The sequence below is a fragment of the Chiloscyllium plagiosum genome, unplaced genomic scaffold, assembly GCF_037043375.1.
Source record: "Chiloscyllium plagiosum isolate Xiang-an unplaced genomic scaffold, Cpla_swu_hap1 HiC_scaffold_28, whole genome shotgun sequence".
Lineage (NCBI taxonomy): Eukaryota > Metazoa > Chordata > Chondrichthyes > Orectolobiformes > Hemiscylliidae > Chiloscyllium > Chiloscyllium plagiosum.
Window position 1 is genome coordinate 42437164 of NW_028270166.1, and position 24015 is coordinate 42461178.

The 24015-nt window shown below is 43.7% G+C and overlaps 1 protein-coding gene across 7 annotated transcripts in view; it reads left to right on the top strand.

Annotated features, from left to right (window-relative positions):
• dpp9 (dipeptidyl-peptidase 9) overlaps nt 1-24015 on the top strand; it is a 107265-nt gene that overhangs the window by 9001 nt on the left and 74249 nt on the right. The window contains exon 2 of one of the 7 annotated variants that reach the window (XM_043720897.2): nt 1708-1812. The exons of the other annotated variants lie outside the window; for them this stretch is intronic. The gene's annotated coding sequence lies outside the window, so the exon portion shown is untranslated. The remainder of the gene's footprint in view (nt 1-1707; nt 1813-24015) is intronic. 7 annotated transcript variants of the gene reach the window in all.

Sequence of the window (24015 nt, forward strand, 5' to 3'; positions counted from 1 at the left end):
TGGTGCATAAATTGCCTGTTAGGTCTCTTTTATATCTTGCCCCTCTCACCTTAAACCTATGCCTTCTGGTTCTGGACTCCCCTACTTCAGGGAAAAGACCTTGTCTATTTACCCTATCCATGTCCCTCATGATTTTATAAACCTCTTATAAGGCTACCCCTCAGCCTCTGATGCTCCATGTAAAACAGCCCGAGCCTATTCAACCTCTCCCTATAACTGAAATTGTCCAATCCTGGCAACATCCTTGTAAATCTTTTCTGAACACTTTCAAGTTTCGCAATATCCTTCCGATAGGAAGAAGACCAGAATTGCACACAGTATTCCAAAAGTGGCCTAACCAATGTCCTGTACAGCCACAACATGATCTCCCAACTCCTGTACCAATGCTCTGACCAATAAAGGTAAGCATACCAAACACCACCTTCATTATCCTATCTACCTGCGACTCTACTTTCAAGGAGCTATGAACCTGCACTTCAAGGTCTCTTTGTTCAGCAACCCTCTCCCTAAGCCCTTACCATTAAGTGTATTAGTCCTGCTAAGATTTGCTTTTCCAAAGTGCAGCTCCTCTCATTTATCTGAATTAAACTCCATTTACCACTTCTCAGTCCATTGGCCCATCTGGTCAAGATTCTGTTGTAATGAGTCCACTACACCTCCAGTTTTTGTGTCATCTGCAAACTTACTAACAATACCTCTTAAGCTTACATTAAAATCATTTATATAAACAATGAAAAGTAGAGGACCCAGCACCGATCCTTGTGGCACTCCGCTGGTCACCGGCCTCCAGTATGAAAAACAACCCTCCACCACCACCCTCTGTCTTCTACCTTTGAGCCAGTTCTGTTTCCAAATGGCTAGTTCTCCCTGTATTCCATGACATCTAACCTTGCTAACCAGTCTCCCATGGGGAACCTTGTCGATCGCCTTACTGAAGTCCATATAGATGACATTTAGGAAATAGTTTGGGCATTAAATAAGCTGTCTGCTGCTCTTCAAGCAGTTCTTTTGATCCTTCATCCAAACAGGAAGACAGGCCCTCAGTTTAACAACAAGCCCAGAAGGCTACACCAATATTGCATTGCACTCCACTATCCTCAAGTGTCAACCCACATTATCTTATCATATTCCAAAGTGGGACTTATACTCAACCTTCTGATTGCCAAGTGAGAAAGCTACCACTGCCCTAAAATTGCACTTGAAACTATCACAAAGGAATTATTTTTAAAATGGGAAGCTTTCTGTGAGGCTTTGTAATCAGTTGCAGGAGATGCACATATAATTCAAGGACTGACATCTTCCTCCTCTGGAAAATGTTCTTGAGCCAACTGACTACATTGGTATGATCATAGGGAAAAAAAAACATCTTCCCCCACCATCCCCGTGAAGTGCTTAGCAAGACTGGTAATTGGCTTGCAGTGATTAGTGAGGATATATTTAACTTCTGTTCTCCAACTGTGAAGGAAAGAAAGGAATTTATTTTGCAAAGCACCTTTCGCAACCTCTGGATTTCCAAAATGTCTGTACAGCTCATGACCTTTGGAGTATTTATACTGAAGTTTGAAGCTTTAGCATAAATACTACTTTTTTCCTAGCTGTTAACTGTTCTGATGAAAGTTACAGAATTCAAATTGTTAATTCTGCTTTCTTCCTACAAATGCTGTCAGACCTGCTGGGTTTTTCAAGAAATGTCTGTTTTTGTTTCAGAACTCCACCATCCACAGTTCTGTGTCTTACTTTTGGAATATTGTTACTGCTGCAAGGCAGGAAATGTGACAGTCAATTTGAACACACAAAAGGTCCCACAATAAGGTAATACCCAGATTACCACCTTTTGGTAATAGGTATCTTGGCCAAGATACTAGTGTGAATTTTACAACTATTGTGAAAATAGTTCCTTGGGATATTTTCATCTGTTTTAGTGGGTCAGTACAACATATCTGAAAGTTGGCACTTCTGACTGTGCACTCTCCCTTGGTATTGCACTGCACTGGCAGCCTAGATTTAGTGCCTAGTCTTTGGAGTGCATATTGAATTCCCACACTTTTTACTGAATTGAGACCGTTACCAAACTGAACCACACTGAATAGATTTATTAGATTAGATTCCCTACAGTGTGGAAACAGTCCCTGCAGTGTGGAAACAGGCCCTTTGGCCCAACCAGTCACACCGACCCTCCGAAGAGTAACCCACCCAGACCCATTTCCCTCTGACTAATTGACCTAACGCTATGTGGCAACTTAGCTTGGCCAATTCACCTAACCTGCATATCTTTGGACTGTGGGAGGAAACTGGAGCACCCAGAGGAAACCCACGCAGACACAGGGAGAATGTGCAAACTGCACACAGGCAGTCACCCGAGGCTGGCTGGAATCGAAACTTGGGACCCTGGTGCTGTGAGGCAGCAGTGCTAACCACTGAGCTACTGTGCATTGGGCTGTTCTGGAGAAAGTGACTGTACTGAAAAGTTTGGTGCAGATATCAGATACAGTACAACCTTGATTATCCGAGCATCAATTATCCAAATTTCGGATTCTCAGAACAAGATCTCAAGGTCCCGGTTGGGTAAACTGTGTCATCTGCACATTCGATTGTCTGAACAAAATACTCCCCATCTGTGTCGTTCAGGTAATCAAGGTTGCCTTGTAGACAGCAATTGAGAGATGGAGTTTATATTAAATTCAATAAATTTTGCAGTTTGTAGGAAGATGCTATGAAATTCACTGGAATAATTCAGTCTTTCAGGAAAGAAAGATGTAGTATTTAATTGTTTGAGCTCTATTTCCCTGCTGTGTCTGATTAGCTAAAGTGGCCTCCCAATCCACTTGGTTATAAAACAATCGCTTAAGAAAAAAGACTATCACCATTTTCATAACTTGGAATTAGCAATAAATGAAAGTTTATCAGTGTTGAGTTCACAACCACAGAGCTTAAAAACACCATTGGATTTACTATCTCAGCTTGGGATTTGAATTTATTAAACTCCAAATCAGAATCTGCCTAAAAAATCCTTTAACATGTTCCTTTGTTTGCTTTTGTAGAATCCGAGAATGATCAGAGCGCGTTAGGATTGCTGATATATGATTTGTCAGGAGTAGCTGAAAAAATAGGTTTGAATTAGCAGCAGGTCAGTTTTCATTTCCTCTAGATAGAACCTAGATATTGTGGAAGATAGTGCAATGCAGTTTATCATCTTATTACAGTTCCAATGCTGTATTTTTTTTGAGTAGACTCCCATAATCTTTTGTTAGTATCTTTGATATCTACAGGATTGTCAGTGTAATATCTTTTAATGCCAGCAGATTTCATAACGGGTATGGCACTGTTAATTTCTGAATACTTACAGCCTGTATCTGTAGGTAACTGATTATGATCATGCTGCTACAAAATCTGCAGGATGGGAATTATTTGGTAAATGTAACCTATTGGTGGTGTAGTGGACAGTGAACAAAGTTATCTTAAGAGTACAATGGGACTTTGATCCGATGGGCAGATGGGCCAATGGCCAAAGAGTGACAGATGGAGTTTAATCTGGATAAATATGAGGTGCTCCATTTTGGAGGACAAATCAGGGCAGGACTTATACACTTTAATGGTAAGGTCCTGGAGAGTCAAACAAAGGGACCTTGGAAATCAGGTTCACAGGTTCCTTGAAAGTGAAGTCACGCGTAGACAAGATAGTGAAGAAGGCGTTTGGATGCTTGTCTTTATTGGTCAGTGCATTGACTATAGGAGTTGGGAGGTAAAGTTGTGACTGTACAGGACATTGGTTAGGCCACTTTTGGAATATTGAGCGCAATTCTGGTCTCCTAGAGAAATGATGCTGTGAAACTTGAAAGAGTTCAGAAAAGATTTACAAGGATGTTGCCAGAGCTTTAGGGAGAAGCTGAATAGGCTGTGGCTGCTTTCTCTGGAGCATTGGAGGCTGAGGGGTGACCTTTGTGAGATTTATAAACTCATGAGGGGTATGGATAGAATGAATAGTCATGGCCTTTCCCCAGGGTAGAGAAGTCCAAAACTAGAGGCCATAGGTGTAAGGTGAGAAGGGAAGGATTTAAAATGACTTAAGGGGCAATATTTTCACACGAGGGTTATGCATGTATGGAATGAACTATTAGAGGAAGTGGTGGAGGCCGATAAAATTACAACATTGAAAAGGTATATGAATAGTAAGGATTTTGAGGAATATGGGCCAAATGCTGGCTAGATTAATTTAGGCTATCTAGTTGGCATTGACATATTGGACTGTTTCCATGCTATACATCTCTTAAAAACTCCATAGCGTGGAATTGTCAGATATCTGATCGGTTGCAGGATTGAAAAGAGCATTAACAGATTCCTGTCGACAGACTATGTGCCTGTCTTGCTGCTCAGATGGTGTAACATGAGACCCATGATGCAAGGAAGGAATTTAGATTGGCTTTATCACAGTTTGACATTAATAGACACAACTGCTTTCCAATTAACCGTCTGTGTGGTGTATTGATCTCAAGCCAGCAATTTTGTTAGATAATTTGCTTCATAATTAAGGATTTCTTTGACCTTTCTGTAATGACTGTTTTGTATTCTGTTTAGTTTTTTCAACAGGAATTTCAGATACATTGGAAGCACCCTTCAAATGTTTAGATTGGAATGTGTTGTACAACAAAGAAAATTCAAAATAAATATGTGGGTGTAAGTGGAGATTGGTGAATTAGTTACAACTAAACTTGATAGAAGGGTTTTTGCTGCTTGAGTGCTTGAGTACAAACCAGAATCTGTTCAGAAACCTGCATTTCTAGCATTTAAAACACGCAAGTTAGGAACGGGGTAGGCCTTTTGGTCCATTGTGCCTTTTGGATCATTAATCCCTTGGGTAGATCAGAAGTGATCAGTGGAAAGAAGTGTAGAAGCTGTTCAAGTCGTCGCAGTCCCTTGTTCTGTGAAGTTTGCATAAGATTGGCACAGATCAGTGCCATGTGGATTACAAGGAAGCAATGCCAGAGATGGATAGAGTGATAATTGCTGTGAAAGACAGCAGCAAGAAAAATGAAGAGTCATAGAGAGGGACAGCACAAAGTGTATTACATGTGACTGTAACTGCAGCACTGCATTTATGGAATAACCTACATTGAAAGTGGTCTGAAACAAGATGTGATGGGAATAGGATCAGGTTTATTCATGTGTCAGTCGTTTGTGACAATGAGTGAAGTTTTAGGAATTGTGTGGAATATGACTTGTTCAGTCTTTTTACTTACCAATTTGCATGAGGTGGTGGGGTTTAAAATTTCATAATGTGTGGCCTAGAAGCAAAGGACACAGCCTCAAAATAAGAGGTGGATCAGTTAGGACTGATTGAGGAGGATTTTCTTCACTTGGAGGTTGTAAATTTTTTGAATTCTCTATCCCAGAGGCATATGCAGGCTCAGTTATTGAATATTTTCAAGGCATAATAGTTGTTTTTAATAGGATCTAGGGGTATGGGGAAATGCCATTGTGGTAGAGCATCACCCATGATCTAGCTGAATGATGGAGAGACTCGATGGGCTGAAAAGCCAATTCCTACTGCTAATAGGTATGTAAGAAACAGGAGCAGGTGTAGGCCATAGGGCCTTGTTGCAACTTCTATTAAAATCAAGTCTTGGCAAGAGAATAGAATTTGATGCTTCATCCTTGTAACCCAGAGTCCTGTAGATGAAGCATTGGCGTTTCAGCTTTGGAATGTGCTGTCACCACAGCTTTCTGGGGAAGAAATTTTTTTCATCTATCTTAAATGGGTAGAAATGGAGGTAAGAGAGGAGGGGGAGTGGCGTTTTTGATAAGGGATAGCATTACAGCAGTACTGAGGGAGGATATTCCCGGAAATACATCCAGGGAAGTTATTTGGGTGAAACTGAGAAATAAGAAAGGGATGATCATATTGGAATTGTATTATAGATCTCCTAATAGCCAGAGGGAAATTGAGAAACAAATTTGTAAGGAGATCTCAGCTCTTTTGACAGAGTGACAAGGAGAGAAGGTGAGGTGAAGCGAGGGCTGCCGGGAAGGTAAGGTCTTAATTTATATTTGGGCAATGGCTAAACCCAACATACTACACGTGTAATATCTCCCTCCCGCCCCGGGAAAAATAGACTCTGTAAGGTAAGCTTTTATTTCTTTCTTATCTTTCTTTTTCATATATATATTTTTTATATATATATATATGTGTGCATTGTTGGGTTTTAGTTAGTTCATGTAAAGCTAAGCTTACAATGGCAGGGGACCTCAGACCCGTGACATGTGCCTCTTGCTTGATGTGGGAGCTTAGGAACGTGTCTGACGTGCCTGACTCTTAGACTTGCAAGAAGTGTGTCCAGCTGCAGCTCTTGTTTGACCGCATGACAGCTCTGGAGCTGCAGATGGACTTACTGTGGAGCATCCGCGATGCTGAGGAGGTCATGGATAGCACATTTAGTGAACTGGTCACACCACAGGTTAGACTTGCTAAGGGAGACAGTGAATAGGTGACCAAAAGACAGAAAAAGAGTAGGAAGGCAGTGCAGTTGTCCTATGCGGTCATCTCCCTCCAAAACAGGGGCTCATGCCCGAAACATCGATTCTCCTGCTCCTTGGATGCTGCCTGACCTGCTGTGCTTTTCCAGCAACATATTTTCAGCTCTGGAGAAGGTGGGACTATTACAAAATGGACAGTCTACATCTGAACCAGACCGGAATCAATGTTCTTGGGGGAGTTTTTGCTACTGCTGTTGGGGAAGTTTTAAACTAATGTGGCAGGGGACTGGGAACCAGAAGAGAAAACACGTAGGCAGCGAGGTGGAGACTGGAGACTGTAAGAATCATGAAGATAGCATTAATAAAGGGAAGAGTAGCAGAGAGCAGATGAGTGCAAAAGAACTGGTGGCCTGAAATGCAAGGAGTATAGTGTGTAAGGCAGATGAACTTAGGGCTTGGATTGGTGCCTGGGAGTATGACGTTATTGCAATCACAGAGACTAGATTGAAGGAAGGCCATGATGATTGGCAACTAAATGTTCCAGGAGGGTCGTTTCAGACAGGACAGGGAGGGCAGTAAAAGGGGGGGTAGAGTTGCATTGCTGGTCAGGGATGATATCACTGCTGTGCTAAAGGAGGACCCTATGGAGGTCTTAAGTAATGAGGCATTATGGGTGGAGCTGAGAAATAAGGGTGCATTTACATGGTTGGGGCTGTATTGCGGACCTCCCAACAGTGAGCATGAGGTCGAAGAACTAATAGGTAAACAGATTATGGAAAAATGTAGAGGCAATAGGGTAGTGGTGATGGGAGATTTTAATTTTCCCAACATTGACTGGGATACACTTAGCGTCAGAAGTCTGGATAGGGTAGAATTTGTAAGAAGCGTCCCGGAGAGTTTTCTAGAGCAGTATGCCAATTGTCCAATGAGGGAAGGGGCCATCTTGGACCTGGTACTGGGGAACGAGCCAGGACAGGTGGTAGAAGCTGCGGTGGGGGATTTCTTTGGGAACAGTGACCACAATTCTGTAAGTTTTAGAATACTCGTAGATAAAGATGGGAGTAGTCCTCAGGGAAGAGTACTAAACTGGGCCATGGCCAATTTTATCAAAGTTAGGCAGGAGCTCGGAAATGTGGATTTGACACAGCTATTTGAAGGGAAATCCACATTTGATATGTGGGAGGCTTTCAAAGATAGTGCAGGATAGGCATGTCCCATTGATGGCAAAGGATAGGAAGGGCAAGATTCGTGAACCGTGGATGACAGGAGAAATTGTACGACTAGCCAAGAGGAAAAGGGAAGCGTATATAAGGTCTGGGTAGCTAAGAACAGAACAGGCTCTGGAGGAATATTGGAAGAGTAGGACAAGTCTTAAACGAGGAATCAAGCGGGCTAAAAGGGGTCATGAAATAGTTTTAGCTAGCAGAATTAAGAATCCCCAAGTATTTTATTCTTATATAAGAAGCAAACGGGTAACTAGAGAAAGGATTGGTCCACTAAAGGATCATGAAGGAAGGCTGTGTGTCAAACCTCAGAGAATGGGTGAGATTCTGAATGATTACTTTGCATCTCTATTCACTGAGAAGAGGAACCTGATGAATCTTGAGATTAAAGATAGAAGTTTGATTGGTCTGGATCACGTTGACATAAGCAAAGAGGATATGTTGGGTGGGCTAGAGGTTATTAAGGTGGTAAAAACAATGACTGCAGATGCTGGAAACCAGATTCTGGATTAGTGGTGCTGGAAGAGCACAGCAGTTCAGGCAGCATCCATGGAGCTTCCAGCACCACTAATCCAGAATAGAGGTTAGTAAGGTGGACAAATCCCCAGGATCAGATGGGATCTATCCCAGGTTGCTGAGGGAGGCAAGAGAGGAAATAGCTGGGGCCCTGACAGATACCTTTGTGGCATCCTTAAATACAGGTGAGGTGCCGGAGGACTGGAAGGTTGCTCATGTTGTCCCCCTGTACAAGAATGGTAGTAGGGATATTCCGGGTAATTACTGACCAGTGAGCCTGATGTCGGTGGTGGGAAAGTTGCTGAAGAGAGTACTGAGGGATAGGTTCTATTTATATTTAGAAAAGAATGGGCTTATCAGTGATAGGCAACTTGGTTTTGTGTGGGGGAGATCATGCCTTACCAACTTAATAGAGTTTGAGGAAGTGACCAAGTTGATAGATGAAGGAAAGGCTGTTGATGTCATATACATGGACTTTAGTAAGGCGTTTGATAAGGTTCCCCATGGTAGACTAATGGAGAAAGTGAAGTCACATGTTGTGCAGGATGTTCTAGCTAGGTGGGTAAGGAACTGGTTGAGCAACAGGAGACAGAGAGTAGTAGTTGTAGGGAGTTTCTCGAAATGGAGAAAGGTGGTGTTCCACAGGGGTCAGTGTTGGGCTCACTGTTGTTTGTAATATACATAAATGATCTAGAAGAGGGCACTGTTGGTCTGATCAACAAGTTTGTAGATGACACGAAGATTGGTGGAATAGCAGAAAGCATAAGAGTGTCAAAGAATATAGGAGGATATAGATAGTCTGGAGAGTAGGGCGGAAAAGTGGCAGAAGGATTTCAGTCCAGACAAATGTGAGGTGATGCATTTACGCAAGACTAATTCTAGATCGAATTATACAGTGAATGGAAGAGCCTTGAGAAAAGTTGATGGGCAGAGAGATCTGGGAGTGCAGGTTCATTGTACCCTGAAGGTTGCTGCAAAAGTGGATAGAGTGGTCAAGAAGGCATATAGTATGCTTGCCTTCATTGGATGGGGTATTGAGTATAAGAGCTGGCAAAACATGTTAAAATTGTACAAGCTGAAAATGTGTTGCTGGAAAAGCACAGCAGGTCAGGCAGCATCCAAGGAGCAGGAGAATCGATGTTTCGGGCATGAGCCTTTCTTCAGGAATGAGGAAAATGTGCCAAGCAGGCTAAGATAAAAGGTAGGGAGGAGGGACTTGGGGGAGGGGCGTTGGAAATGCGATAGGTGGAAGGAGGTTAAGGTGAGGGTGATAAGGTGAGGGTGATAGGCCGGAGTGGGGGTGGAGCGGAGAGGTCAGGAAGAAGATTGCAGGTTAAGAAGGTGGTGCTGAGTTCGAGGGTTGGGACTTAGACAAGGTGGGGGAGGGGAAATGAGGAAACTGGAGAAGTCTGAGTACATCCCTTGTGGTTGGAGGGTTCCTAGGCGGAAGATGAGGCACTCTTCCTCCAGCCGTCGTGTTGCTATGATCTGGCAATGGAGGAGTGTTGAGCCACGGGGTGGTTGGTCCGGGTGTCCCAGAGGTGTTCTCTGAAACGTTCCGCAAGTAGGCGGTCTGTCTCCCCAATATAGAGGAGGCCACATCGGGTGCAGCAGATGCAGTAAATAATGTGTGTGGAGGTGCAGGTGAATTTGTGGCGGATATGGAAGGGTCCCTTGGGGCCTTGGAGGAAGTAAGGGGGCAGGTGTGGGCGCAAGTTTTGCATTTCTTGCGGTTGCAGGGGAAGGTGCTGGGAGTGGAGGTTGGGTTGATGGGGGTGTGTGGACCTGACGAAGGAGTCACAGAGGGAGTGGTCTTTTCGGAAAGCTGATAGGGAAGGGGAGGGAAATATATGCCTGGTGGTGGGGTCTGTTTGGAGGTGTCGGAAATGACGAAGGATGATACGATGTACATGGAGGTTGGTGGGGTGGTAGGTGAGGACCAATGGGGTTCTGTCCTGGTGGCGATTGGAGGGGCGGGGTTCAAGGGCGGAGGAGCGGGAAGTGGAGGAGATGCGGTGGAGAGCATCGTCGACCACGTCTGGGGGGAAGTTGTGGTCTTTGAAGAAAGAGGCCATCTGGGTTGTTCGGTATTGAACTGGTCCTCTTGGGAGCAGATGCGGCGGAGACGAAGGAATTGGGGATATGGGATGGCAGAGTGGGAGGAGGTGTAGTCTAGGTAGCTGTGGGAGTTGGTCGGTTTATAGTAAAACCTAGACTACACCTAGACCACAGCTACCTAGATTAAGAATGCTTCAACTCCCCCTCCCACTCCACCAAGGACATACAGGTCCTTGGACTCCTCCATCGCCAGACCATAGCAACACGACAGCTGGAGGAAGAGTGCCTCATCTTCCGCCTAGGAACCCTCCAACCACAAGGGATGAACTCAGATTTCTCCAGTTTCCTCTTTTCCCCTCCCCCCACCTTGTCTCAGTCCCAACCCACGAACTCAGCGCCACCTTCCTAACCTGCAATCTTCTTCCTGACCTCTCCGCGCCCACCCCCACTCCGGCCTATCACTCTCACCTTATCACCCTCACCTTAACCTCCTTCCACCTATCGCATTTCCAACGCCCCTCCCCCAAGTCCCTCCTCCCTACCTTTTATCTTAGCCTGCTTGGCACATTTTCCTCATTCCTGAAGAAAGGCTCATGCCCGAAACATCGATTCTCCTGCTCCGTGGATGCTGCCTGACCTGCTGCGCTTTTCCCGCAACACATTTTCAGCTTATCAACTTAATGGTAAGGTCCTAGGGAGTGTTGCTGAACAAGAGACCTTGGAGTGCGGGTTCATAGCTCCTTGAAAGTGGAGTCGCAGGTAGATAGGATAGTGAAGAAGGCATTTGGTATGCTTTCTTTTATTGTCAGTGTATTGAGTACAGGAGTTGGGAGGTCATGTTGCGGCTGTATAGGTCATTGGTTAGGCCACTGTTGGAATATTGCGTGCAGTTCTGGTCTCCTTCCTGTCGGAAGGATGTTGTGAATCTTGAAAGGGTTCAGAAAAGATTTACTAGGATGTTGCCAGGATCTGAGCTACAGGAAGAGGCTGAACAGGCTGGGGCTGTTTTCCCTGGAGGGTCGGAGACTGAGGGGTAACCTTATAGAGCTTCACAAAATTGAGGGGCATGGATAGGATAAATAGGCAAAGTCTTTTCCCTGGGGTCGGGGAATCCAGAACTAGAGGGCATAGGTTTAGGGTGAGAGGGGAAATATATAAAAGAGACCTAATGCGCAACGTTTTCACGCTGAGAGTGGTACGTGTGTGGAATGAGCTGCCAGAGGATGTGGTGGAGGCTGGTACAATTGCAACATTGAAGAGGCATTTGGATGGGTATATGAATAGGAAGGGTTTGGAGGGATATGGGCCGGGTGCTGGCAGGTGGAACTAGATTGGGTTGGGATGTCTGGTCGGCATGAACGGGTTGGACCGAAGGGTCTGTTTCCATGCTGTACTTCTCTCTGACTCTGAGAACATTTTCTGATTCAGTATGTGGATGTACCTACTAGGGAAGGTATAAAACTTGACCTACTATCGGGAAATAAGGCAGGGCAGGTGACTGAGGTGTCAGTGGGGGAGCACTTTGGGGCCAGCGAGCATAATCCTATTAGATTTTAAAATAGTGATGGAAAAGGATAGACCAGGTTGAAAAGTTGAAGTTCTAAATTGGAGAAATGCCAATTTTGATGGTATTAGGCAAGAGCTTTGAAAAGCTGATTGAGGGCGATGTTTGAAGGTAGAGGGACGGCAGAAAATGGGAAGTCTTCAGAAATTAGATAACAAGAATCCAGAGAAAGTTATTCCTGTTAGGTCGATATAGGGAATGCTGGATGACTAAACAAATTGAGGGCTTGGTTCAGAAAAAGGAGGAAGCATATGTCAGGTTTCGAGAGGATAGATAGAGTGAATCCTTAGAAGAGGCTAAAGGCAGTAGGAGTATACTTAAAAGAGAAATCAGGAGGGCCAAAAGGAGACATGAGATAGCTTTGGCAAATAGAATTAAGGAGAATCCAAAGGGTTTTTACAAATACATTAAGGACAAAAGGGTAACAAGGGAGAGAATAGGACCCCTCAAAGATCAGCCATTTGTGTCGAGCCGCATCAGTATTTACTGTGGTATTTTGCATCAGTATTTACTGTGGAAAAGGATATGGAAGATATAAAATGTAGGGAAACAGATGGTGACATGTTGAAAAATGTCCATACTACAGAGGAGGAAGTGTTAGATGTCTTGAAACGCGTAAAGGTGGATAAATCCCCAGGACCTGATCAGGTGTACTCGAGAACTCCTTGGGAAGTGATTGCTGGGCCTCTCACTGAGATATTTGTATCATTGATAGCCACAGGTGAGGTGCCGGCACGCTGGAGTTTGGCTAAAGCTGGGCCATTGTTTAGGAAGGGTGGTAAGGACAAGCCAGGAAAATATAGACCAGTGAGGCTGACGTCGGTGGTGGGCAAGTTGTTGGAGGGAATCCTGAGGGACAGGATGTACATGTATTTGGAAAGGCAAGGACTGATTCAGAATAGTCAATATGGCTTTGTGCGTGGGAATCATTTCTCACAAACTTGATTGAATTCTTTGAAGAGGTAACAAAGAGGATTGATGAGGTCAGAGCAGTAGATGTGATCTATATGAATTTCAGTAAGGAGTTCGACAAGGTTCTCCGGGGGAGACTGGTTAGCAAGGTTAGATCTCATGGAATACAGGGAGAACTAACCAATTGGATACAGAACTGGCTCAAAGGTAGAAGACAGAGGGTGGTGGTGGAGGGTTGTTTTTCAGACTGGAGGCCTGTGACCGGTGGAGTGCCACAAGAATCGGTGCTGGGTCCTCTACTTTTTGTCATTTATATAAATGATATGCATGTGAGCATAAGAGGTATTGTTAGTAAGTTTGCAGATGACACCAAAACTGGAGGTGTAGTGGTCAGCGAAGAAGGTTACCTCAGATTACAATGGGATCTTAATCAGATGGGTCAATGGGCTGAGAAGTGGCAGATGGAGTTTAATTCAGATAAATGCAAGATGCTGCATTTTGGGAAAGCAAATCTTAGCAGGACTTATACACTTAATGGTAAGGTCCTAGGGAGTGTTGCTGAACAAAGAGACCTTGGAGCTTAAAAATGTGTTGCTGGAAAAGCGCATGAAAGGAGCAGGAGAATCGACATTTCGGGCATAAGCCCTTCTTCAGGAATGAGGAGGGTGTGCCAAGCAGGCTAAGATAAAAGGTAGGGAGGAGGGACTTGGGGGAGGGGCGATGGGAATACGATAGGTGGAAGGAGGTTACAGTGAGGGTGATAGGCTGGAGAAGGGGTGACGGCGGAGAGGTCGGGAAGAAGATTGCAGGGCAAGAAGGCGGTGCTGAGTCCGAGGATTGGGGCTGAGTCCGAGGATTGGGACTGAGATAAGATGGGGGGAGGGGAAATGAGAAAGCTGGAGAAATCTGCATTCATCCCTTGTGGTTGAAGGGTTCCTAGGCAGAAAATAAGGCGCTCTTCCTCCAGGCGTCGTGTTGCTATGGTGTGGCAATGGAGGAGGCCAAGGACCTGCATGTCCTTGGCGGAGTGGGAGGGGGACTTAAAGTGTTCAGCCACGGGGCGGTTGGGTTGGTTGGTGCGGGTGTCCCAGAGGTGTTCTCTGAAACGTTCCGCAAGTAGGCGGCCTGTCTCCCCAATGTATAGGAGGCCACATCGGATGCAGTAAATGATGTGTGTGGAGGTGCAGGTGATATGGAAGGATCCCTTGGGGCCTTGGAGGGGAGGTGTGCGCGCAAGTTTTGCATTTCTTGCGGTTGCAGGGGAAGGTGCTGGGCATGGAGGTTGGGTTGGTGGGGGGTGTGGATCTGACGGAGTCACGGAGGGAGAGGTCTTTCCGGAACGCTGATAGGAGTGGGGAGTTATGTTTGGAGGTGGCGGAAATGACGAAGGATGATACGATGTATCTGGAGGTTGGTGGGGTAGTAGGTGAGGACCAGTGGGGTTCTGTCCTGGTGGCGATTGGAGGGACGGGGTTCAAGGGCGGAGGAGCGGGAAGTGGAGGAGATGCGATGGAGAGCATCGTCAACCACGTCTGAGGGGAAATTGCGGTCTTTGAAGAAGGAGGCCATCTGGGTTGTTCAGTATTGGAATTGGTCCTCCTGGGAGCAGATGCAGCGAAGGCGAAGGAATTGGGAATATGGGATGGCGTTTTTACAGGGAGACAGGGTGGGAGGAGGTGTAATCTCGGTAGCTCCAACAGCTACCTAGCTCATAGGTTCATAGCTCCTTGAAATTGGAGTCGCAGGTAGATAGGATAGTGAAGAAGCTTTTAGAATGCTTTCTTTTATTGGTCAGAGTATTGAGTACAGGAGTTGGGAGGTCATGTTGCTGCTGTACAGGATATTGGTTAGGCCTCTGTTGGAATATTGCTTGCAATTCTGGTATCTTTCCTGTCGGAAAGATGTTGTGAATCTTGAAAGGGTTCAGAAAAGATTTACAAGGATGCTGCCAGGATTGGAGGATTTGAACTGTAGGGAGAGGCTGAACAGGCTGGAGCTGCTTTCCCTGGAACGTCAGAGGCTGAGGGGTGACCTTATAGAGGTTTACAAAATTATGAGGGGCATTGATAGGATAAATAGACAGTCTTTTCCCTGGGGTCGGGGAGTCCAGAACTAGAGGGCATAGGTTTAGGGTGAGAGAGGAAAGATATAAAAGGGACCTATGGGGCAACTTTTTCACGCAGAGGGTGGTACGTGTATGGAATGAGCTGCCAGAAGCAGTGGTGGAGGCTAGTACAATTGCAACATTTAAAAAGTATTTGGATGTGTATATGAATAGGAAGGGCTTGGAGGGATATGGGACGGGTGCTGGCAGGTGGGACTAGATTGGGTTGGGATATCTGGTCGGCATGGACGGGTTGGACTGAATGGTTTGTTCCATGCTGTACATCTCTGACTCTAAATGAAGGATTGCTTACACTGCTACTTGTTCCAGATATCTAACTTACTCCAAGGAGGAAACATTATCTCTGCATTATCTTCTTGTTGAATCTCCTAAGAATATTGTTCCTTGTTCTTCTAAACCCCATGAGTACAGGCCCGACCTACTCAGCATTTCTTTGTAAGTTGTGATGGTGGTGCCAATTATTGGGACAAACTTTCTGCCTTCCTGGATTCATGAGAGTGAATGAATGAGAAGGAAAAGAAATGGATTATACCTTCTTGCATGTGTACCAATGCTATTCATAGATTTCACTAGTCAGAAAGTCAGTTGTCTCTCTCTCCCTCTTCCTGCCACTCTCTAACCACCTACTCCCAGAATGCACCTGACTTTCGTTAATGCTTGAATCAGTTCGTGGAGTTGTGTCCTGATCAGTACTGTATTGAAATAAAATTTCGATCTCATTAAAGCTGCATTTCGTAAGTGTGCCACACTGCCATTCAGAATTCTTACACAAGTAGTTTATAATTTTTCAATGTATATCTTGATACATGTTACTTCAGGATATCGCAGCTATTACAGGATGGTACAAACCTTACATAATATATTAGACCATGTTTAATTTGTACTGCTGAATGCTCATGCCCAGCGATCATTCTTGTAACTTTTCACGGAGAGCAGCAGCATCTTGTCCTCCTCATAAACCTGTTCAATCCTGTGGCTATTGGACAAGTAATGATTCTCATTTGAGTCACTCGATAGTTATGGGCACTGTTAGCTATAGATGGTTTTTTTGCACAATCAAGCCAATATCGCCTAAATTTAATGCATTAACAGTGGTGTGAGTGTCTATCTCTTTCTTTGGCTCTTACTGCTGCTTACCCCTATTCCAGGGGCATTGATACCACTTCACTGGCTGGAGTCTCCTAAATCAACACAGATTACGTCAAACTTAACTATGTGGAGTTCATGTCTCATTTCTCCACCACATGAAAGGTAAATTTAAAAAAGCCTCTGTAGTTTAAACTTGAACGGTGTTGATTGTTTAGTTTGAAGCATTATCTATTTCTGCAGAGAGTTTTATTTGAGACAGTGACCACCCACACATGATGGTTAAAACTACAAAATACTTGGGTGCATTTCAATCGATGCCTTCCTTGGAAAGGGTCAAATTCCAATTTTCCAGTCAGAAACTGCTATTTTTAGGAATGGGTCAGTTGGCACTGCTGGTCTGAAGTCCTGGACATTGTGCAAACTTGCAAATTAAGCTGATTGGTGAGTTTTAATCTGACCAGTACTAAAGGTCAGTTGAAATAAATTGAAAATCAAAGGGGATTGAAATGTCAAAAGAATTAACAGTAAGAAAATGCTGAAGCAATCCCAGTAGAACATTGTTTTCGTTAAAATATTTGGACTAGTGGTAGCTCTTTAAAATATAATGGATGGTTATTAAGGTTTATGATGCCTTTGGAAGTAGATACTTGAACTGCCATGCTATGAAAGGATATACGGATAAATAAAGACCTCCAGGTCCTTATTCACAATGATTGTTACCAGTTGCAGTAACAGGAATGAGTGACCATTAGCAAACACACAACTGGGCATCCTTGTTTGCGATGCAAGTGAAGACAACTTTGGAGATTGGTCTCCTTAAGAATGAGAACAAGTAAGAAATTCTAGATGGTGTATTTGCTGTAATGTGAAGAGGCAGACCTCCATAGAAAATGTGACCTGAGAGCCTCCATGGAGATCATAGTACAATCTGTCAATCTGAGTTTGTATTTTTTAAATACTTCAGGGGATGTGGGTTTTGTCGGTTCGGCCGATATTTATTGTCAGCCCCTAATTGAGTTTGTGAAGATAGTGGTGAACTTGGTCCTTGAATCCTTTCAGTCCATTTGGTGTAGGTACACCCACAGTCTTGTCAGGGAGGAAGTTCTAGGAATTTGACTCGATAATGAACATCTTTCCAAATCAGGATGCTCAGTGGCTTGGAGAGGTACCTACTGTGGTGGTGCTTCCATTTATGGGCTACACTGTCCATTAGGGTGGGCTTGGAAGGTGCTGCCTTGGCAGTCTTGGGGAATTTCTACATGTTGTAGATCATGCACACTGCTGCTACTGAGAATTTGTGGTTGAAGGAGTGAATGTGAATTTTGAATTTGGTGGTAGTTGAGCAGACTTCATTGTCCCTCGGTAGTGTTGAGCTTCTTGAGGCTGTTGGGAGCATTCCATCACAGTCTTGACTTGTGCCTTGTAAATGGTGAGCAGTCGAATAGGCACAGTATTTATGTGACTCGCCCAGTGCAATTTCTTGGCAATAATAATCCCCAGGATGTAGATAATGTGAGATTGTGATGGTAATGCCATTGAATCTCAAGGTGCAATAGTTAGATTCTCTCTTATTGGAGATGGTTATTGCCCGGCACTTGCTGCTGTCAGCTCGATTGTCCAGATCTTGCTGCATTTGGATGTGGCCTCCTTTGGCACCTGAGGAGCCATGAATGGTGGTTCATATAATCATCAGTTAACATCTCCACATCTGATCATGTGAAAGTGAGGGGGATCATTAGCGAAGCCATAGAAGACAATTGGGCCTAGAACTCCAATGAACTCCTGCAGTGGTGTTCTCGAGCTGAAATTGCTGACTTCCAGTGACCACAATCATATTCGTTTCTGCTAAGTAGGATTGTAACCTTCCCTGATTCCCATTTGCTCCAGTTTTGCCATGGCTACTTGATGCTACATTCAGTCAATTATGGCACTTGATCTCAAGGGTAGGCAGTCACTCTAACTCCCTCTCTGGAGTTAAGCTGTTTTTCTCCGTGTTTGGGCCAAAGAGCTGAGTGTTCTCCGCGAAACCGAAGCTTAGTGATGCTTGATAGCACTGATAACGCTTTCCATCACTTGATTGATTGATTGCCAAGAGTAGACTGAGTGATTAATAACTGGATTTATGTATTTTTTTGAATGTACAGGACAGAATTGGGCAAAGTTCAACATGCTGGGCAGTTTCCGGTGCTGTAGCTATACTTGAACAGTTTAGCAGGTGTGGCAAATTCTGGAACATGCCTTCAATAACACATCTGGATTATTGTTAAGGCCCATTGCCTTTGCAGTATCTGGTCTCTTCAGCCCTTTCTTCATATCACGCAGAGTGAATCAAATTGGCTGAAAGATGGCATCTGTGATGGGGGCATCAAGAGGAGACTGAGATGAATCAGCAACTTGAATCCACGCCTGGGGATTGTGGCAAATACTTCAGATTTACCTTCTGTGCTGTGTGCTGGGGTCTCCTGTCAGTGAGGATAGGGTCATTTATGGTGCTGCTATCTCCAGTCAGTCCATCATTTGTGGTTGGACTGCAGAGCTTAAATTTTGTTCTGTTGGTTATGGAATCACTTGGCTCTGTCTGTCACTTGAGCTTATGCTGCTTGACATGAAGTTAGTGCCATAGCTTCAGGTAGACACCTCATTTTTAGATATGCTTGGGACAGTTCCTAGCATGCCCTCCTGTACTCCCCTGATTTATTGTTGGAACCTTGCTTAATAGTAAAGGTGTATGAATCTTTGAAATGGAGAGTGAGAAACATCATGCTGGAGTTTCAATCCTTGTTGTTAAGGAGGTTTTCCCAACAGCTGATTCAGCTACAATTCCAGCATGTGAGTGCTTTTGACTATTGAGAGGAAGGAGGGAACAGTTTCCAGCATTAATAAGGTAAAGTTTCACCACAAAATCCACAATTAAAGTAATGAAGAGTGAAAGCAGATTACCCCATTTCTAATATTTAAAATTTGTCAACCACTTTGAGATTTATAAAATCATGAGGGGAATGGATAGGTTGAATAGTAAAGGTCTTTTCCCTAGGGTGGCTAAGTCCAAAGCTAGAGGGCTTTAAGATGAGAAGGGAAAGATTTCAAAGTGACCCAAGGGGCAACTTTTTCTCACAGGGGATGGTGCATGTATGGAATGAGCTGCCAGAGGAAGTGGTGGAGGCTCGTACAATAACAACATTTAAAAAGCATATGGAGGGGTATATGAATAGAAAGGAATTTGAAGGATATGGGCCAAAAGCTGGCTAATGAGACTAGATTAATTTGGTGTATCTGGTCAGCATGGACAAGTTTGGATTTGAAGATGTATTTCCCTGCTGTAGAGTCCATGACTCCATGATAAGTACAGGCCAGGTCGTAATGTTACAGATTGAATATGATGCTGTTTCTGATCCTTTATGGTTACTCAAGAATGCAAAATCAGGTATTGTTAGATCTGTTTGAAACTTACTCCATTTGACATGATAGTCCACACAATATGATGCAGGATGGTGACATTGTGAATATAGGGCTTCACCTCCGCATGGACTGTGAGATGGCCAATCTTACCAGCAGTCGTGGGCAGATCAATGTACTGTAGATGCGTTGGTGAGAATGGTTCCTCTTGTTGGTTTGCTCACCACCTGTCATATTGTCATCCCATTTCCCCCACCCCTCAATCGAAGGAAAACGCTCAAAGTGCAGTTTTACCTCCTTCAAGTTTATTCCTCCAGGGAGAGACAATGATCACCATGTGCACAGAGATATGAGTTCTCAGTCTTCTCTGGAAGAGCAGTTTCTTAATGAATAATGTCATTTTACACAGAGGAGCATCCAGATAAGGCAACATACATATTGATTGGGTAACCGTTAAAATCAGTGAGTATCAACAGTAAAGATTAAGCCATCTGCTGTTACACTGTGAATAACTGACTTCAGTTAATGAGTACTTTTCACCTTGTTAAACTGACCTCACATACTGAATGTTACCTCATCTTGTTAAATGGCTGTACATAATGAATGCTTTTCCACCTTGTTAACCCATTACCCTTGCCTCCAGCACCCCATTGTTAACTGTAAGTTCATCTCTGATATGAGTCATGCTCAGCTGAACCTCTTTGCCTGTCTGCTTATACCCTATATACATTTTTGTTTAGATCCGTTTGAAACTTACTCCATTTGACATGATGATAGAGCGTCTAGGGCTTCACCTCCGTATGGATTGTGAGATGGCCAATCTTACCAGTACTGTAAACGTGCTTGTGAATGGTTCCTCTTGGTTTGCTCACCACCTGTCTCAGATCTAATTGAGTAGGTAGGTCTTTTAGGAATCAGCCAGTTTGGTCACTAGTGGTGTCCACTCTTGGTAGATGTTCAAGTCGTACCAAAGTACGTACTTGTCACCTTCAATAGTTTCTCCAGGGGTACTCAACATAGAGGAATATTGAGTCATCAGCTGAGACAGATTGAGAATGACCCATGTTTGAATTCCAGCAAGCAGAGAGTGAGATTTGAAATCAAGTAATCAGGAATTAATCTCTAATTATGTCCATCGAATCGTAATTGTTGTATAAGTATATCTAGTTCACTAACACCCATTTGAGAAGGAAATTTGCAGCCCTTACAGAGTCTAGTCTACATGTGACTCCAAGCTCTCTGGAATGTGGTTGACTCTTAGTTGTCCTCTGGGATGGCCTTGCCAGCCATTAATAAATTATTACTGCAACCAAACTAGGTGAACCGTCCGGCCTTGACCTAGACACGGGGAAACAGCAAAATTGCAAACTTACCCCTGTCAACCTTGCAATACCCTCATAGTAATGTCTGGGGCCCAGTGTCAAAATTTTAGGTGAGAAACCAACAGCTTGACACAGTCATAGTCACAAAGTCATACCTTACAGCCCATTTCCAGACAATGCCATTCTAGCCCTTGTCCCACACGCAATGTATGACACAGTAGAAGTAATGATAGATGGAATGCTGTCAACATTGGCTTCTGACCCCATGAAAACTCATGGCATCAGGACAGATATGGGCATGGAAACTGCCTCCTGAATGCCATGTACTGATTATCTGCTCAACTGATAAATCACTATTTCATGTTGAACACCGCTTGGAAGAAGCATCGATGTAAGGGCACAATATGTACTTTGAGTCAGGAACTTCAGGGTCCATTATATTGTGACTTGAGATTGGTGGAAAAGTAAATTATGAAATTGTAAATTCATTTGCTGTTGCTGGGTCAAATTCTTGGAATTTGTCAAGCAGTGGATGTTGCTGCACTAAATGGGCTTTGATGGTTCAGGAAAGAAGGTCACCACCATCCTCCCAAGGTAGTAAGTCAATGCTGGCTCAGGAAACTCTCATCCCTTGATAGAATGATAATACAAAATAATCAGTGTAGAGATTTCCTTGCCCTGATATTTCATGGGCCCAGAGTCAATTTTGAGGACTCTCAAGGCACCTCTCTCCTGATTGAATACTATTGTGCTGCCACTGTCTGTCTTGCTGCTGGGGTAGACATGTCTATGGATGATGATGATGGTGGTGTCTGGGATATTGTCACTATGATACAGTTCCATCGGTATGGCTAAGGTTGCTGCTTGATTAGTCAGTGAGAAAGCTCTTCATTTCAGCAATAACCCAGCTTTTAATAAGGAGATTTGGCAGGGTTAACATGGTTGTATGCCGTTGTCATTTCTGGTATCTGGGTTGATGGTTCTTTCCTTTCCTAGTTTTATTTCTTTGAGACTTCCTAGCTGTTGATGCAACTAACTGCCCTGATGAGCCATTTCAGAGGCCAGAGCTGAAAATGTGTTGCTGGAAAAGCACAGCAGGTCGAGCAGCATCCAAGGAGCAAGAGAATCGACGTTTCGGGCATGAGCCCTTCTTCAGGAATCCTGAAGAAGGGCTCATGCCCGAAACGTCAATTCTCCTGCTCCTTGGATGCTGCCTGACCTGCTGCGTTTTTCCAGCAACACATTTTCAGCTCTGATCTCCAGCATCTGCAGTCCTCACTTTCTCCATTTCAGAGGACAATCAAGAGTCAAATACTTCACTGGAGTTACATGTAAGGTCTGGCAAATTTCCTTCCTGAAAAGGCATTATTGGGGTCTTGAGTGGGATTGAACCCTGGTCCCCAGAGCATTGCCAGGATTTCTGGGTTACTAGTTCAGAGACAATACCCCAACGTCATTGATGCTGAAACTTGAGATTCTTAAGTAACTCGAGAAAGAAGGAGACTTTTTAAAAAAGTATTTTGTTTGCATTTTACTTAAAGCCTGAAAGACAATGAGACTTAAAGGGTGAAAAAATGAGGACTTGCGATAAGAGATGGCAAGAATGGATTTAACAAATTCCCCAGCTGGCATGATCACTAGAAATACCAGAACACTCCAGGGAATAAGTGTAGTCATGAAATTGGTTGTTTGCACGGTATATCTGCTTAGTGATGAGATCAAATCTCTTTCAGGCTAGATCTCACTAGGCTTTGAATTGAAGAGGACACTGGGGAACCACTTTTATGGAAAAGACATTGGTTTTTTGTTGACTTTAGATGGATAAATGTTGAGGTTCTCAACTGAGCACAACACTTGGGCAAACAGCTGCTGGTTCTTTCAACTTGAATTTGTCACAACTGAAGTGAAAGCTGAGAGTTGAAAGAAGGCAGAAGTTGAAGTCAGCCTGGACTTGACTTGACTTTCAACTTTTTTTTTGCATTTCAGTTGACTAGTGTTAAAATAAACTTGGTATCATATGAAACTGTAATTTTACTGGTGTCTTTAAAGAAGCTGTACTAATAAATTGGTTACTGCAGGAGATTCACAGCAGCCAAAAAATGTTGTGTTGTTTTACTGCTTGCTTGTTAGGAAATGCTCCAATCTATAGCATCTCAGCCAAGGAATATAAATGAAAATGTAGTAAATCATAGCAGAGAGCCTTGTATCATAGAATTGATGCAAGCTTTTGACTTCTTGCCTCAGTAAGCTCAGTATAATCTAAATCAGTCATTGCACAGAAAAACCTTTTTTTGTGTTGGTTCATTGTGATTTGCAGTCCACTCTTGTGTAGCATTGGAGTTAAAAATTGTAATATTTTGTCGCATGAATTAAGTTTAGAAAGGCGCATAGAAAAGAAACTTCTGTTCAAATTTAGTCTGAATTAAAGGGATTTTGATTTAAGCAACATTATTTGTCAAGGAAATGACCAACGAACCAATATGTTAAGTGAGAAACTGGAATTAAATAGGAAATCCTGCCATAATCCTAAAATGTTATCCTTGCCTTCCTCTCTCAGTCAAGGTTGGCAGATATGCTGCTTCTGTGTGGGATTTACAGGTATTTTTACTTGTGACAGGAAATGTTTGGATTAGTGAGTTTTAAGATTTGTAGCTCAGTTTGATGTTCTGGATGTAGGTTTGCTCACTGAGCTGGAAGGTTTGTGTTCAAAGTTTGTGAGAAGATTTGTAGCTCGGGTGCTCGTTGCTGTGGTTCTGTTCGCTGAGCTGGAAGTTTTTGAAGCTTCACAGGAGGCTCCCAAGCACTGAGGATGTCACCTAGACAGGGGACGAAACGTTTGCAACAAAAACTTCCAGCTCGGCGAACAGAACCACAGCATGGAAGGTTTGTTTTCGGACGTTTCGTCACCATGCTAGATAACATCATCAGTGGTATATATTCCTTTTTGTCCCCATTCTAAGTAATTGATGTAGATTGTAAATAGCTGAGACCAAACACTGGTTCTTGTGGCAATCCCTGTCATGCTGAAAATAATCCACTTGTTTCTACTTGCTGGCGTTTCTTTTATTCATTCATGAGATGTAGACATTGCTGACTGGAGCAACATTTATTGCCCATCTATAATTGCCCTTCAGAAGATGGTGATAAGTTGTCGTCTTGAAAAGCTGTAGTGCGTGTGCCATTGGGAAGGGAGTTTCAGAATTTTAACCCAGCAACACTGAACAAAAATGATATATTTCCAGTTCAGTGTAGTGAGGCCTTTGAGGGGCACTTGCAGATAGCAGTTTTCCTGTGTCGTTACTTACCTTGCTCTTCTTGATAGAAATGGTTGTGGGTGCC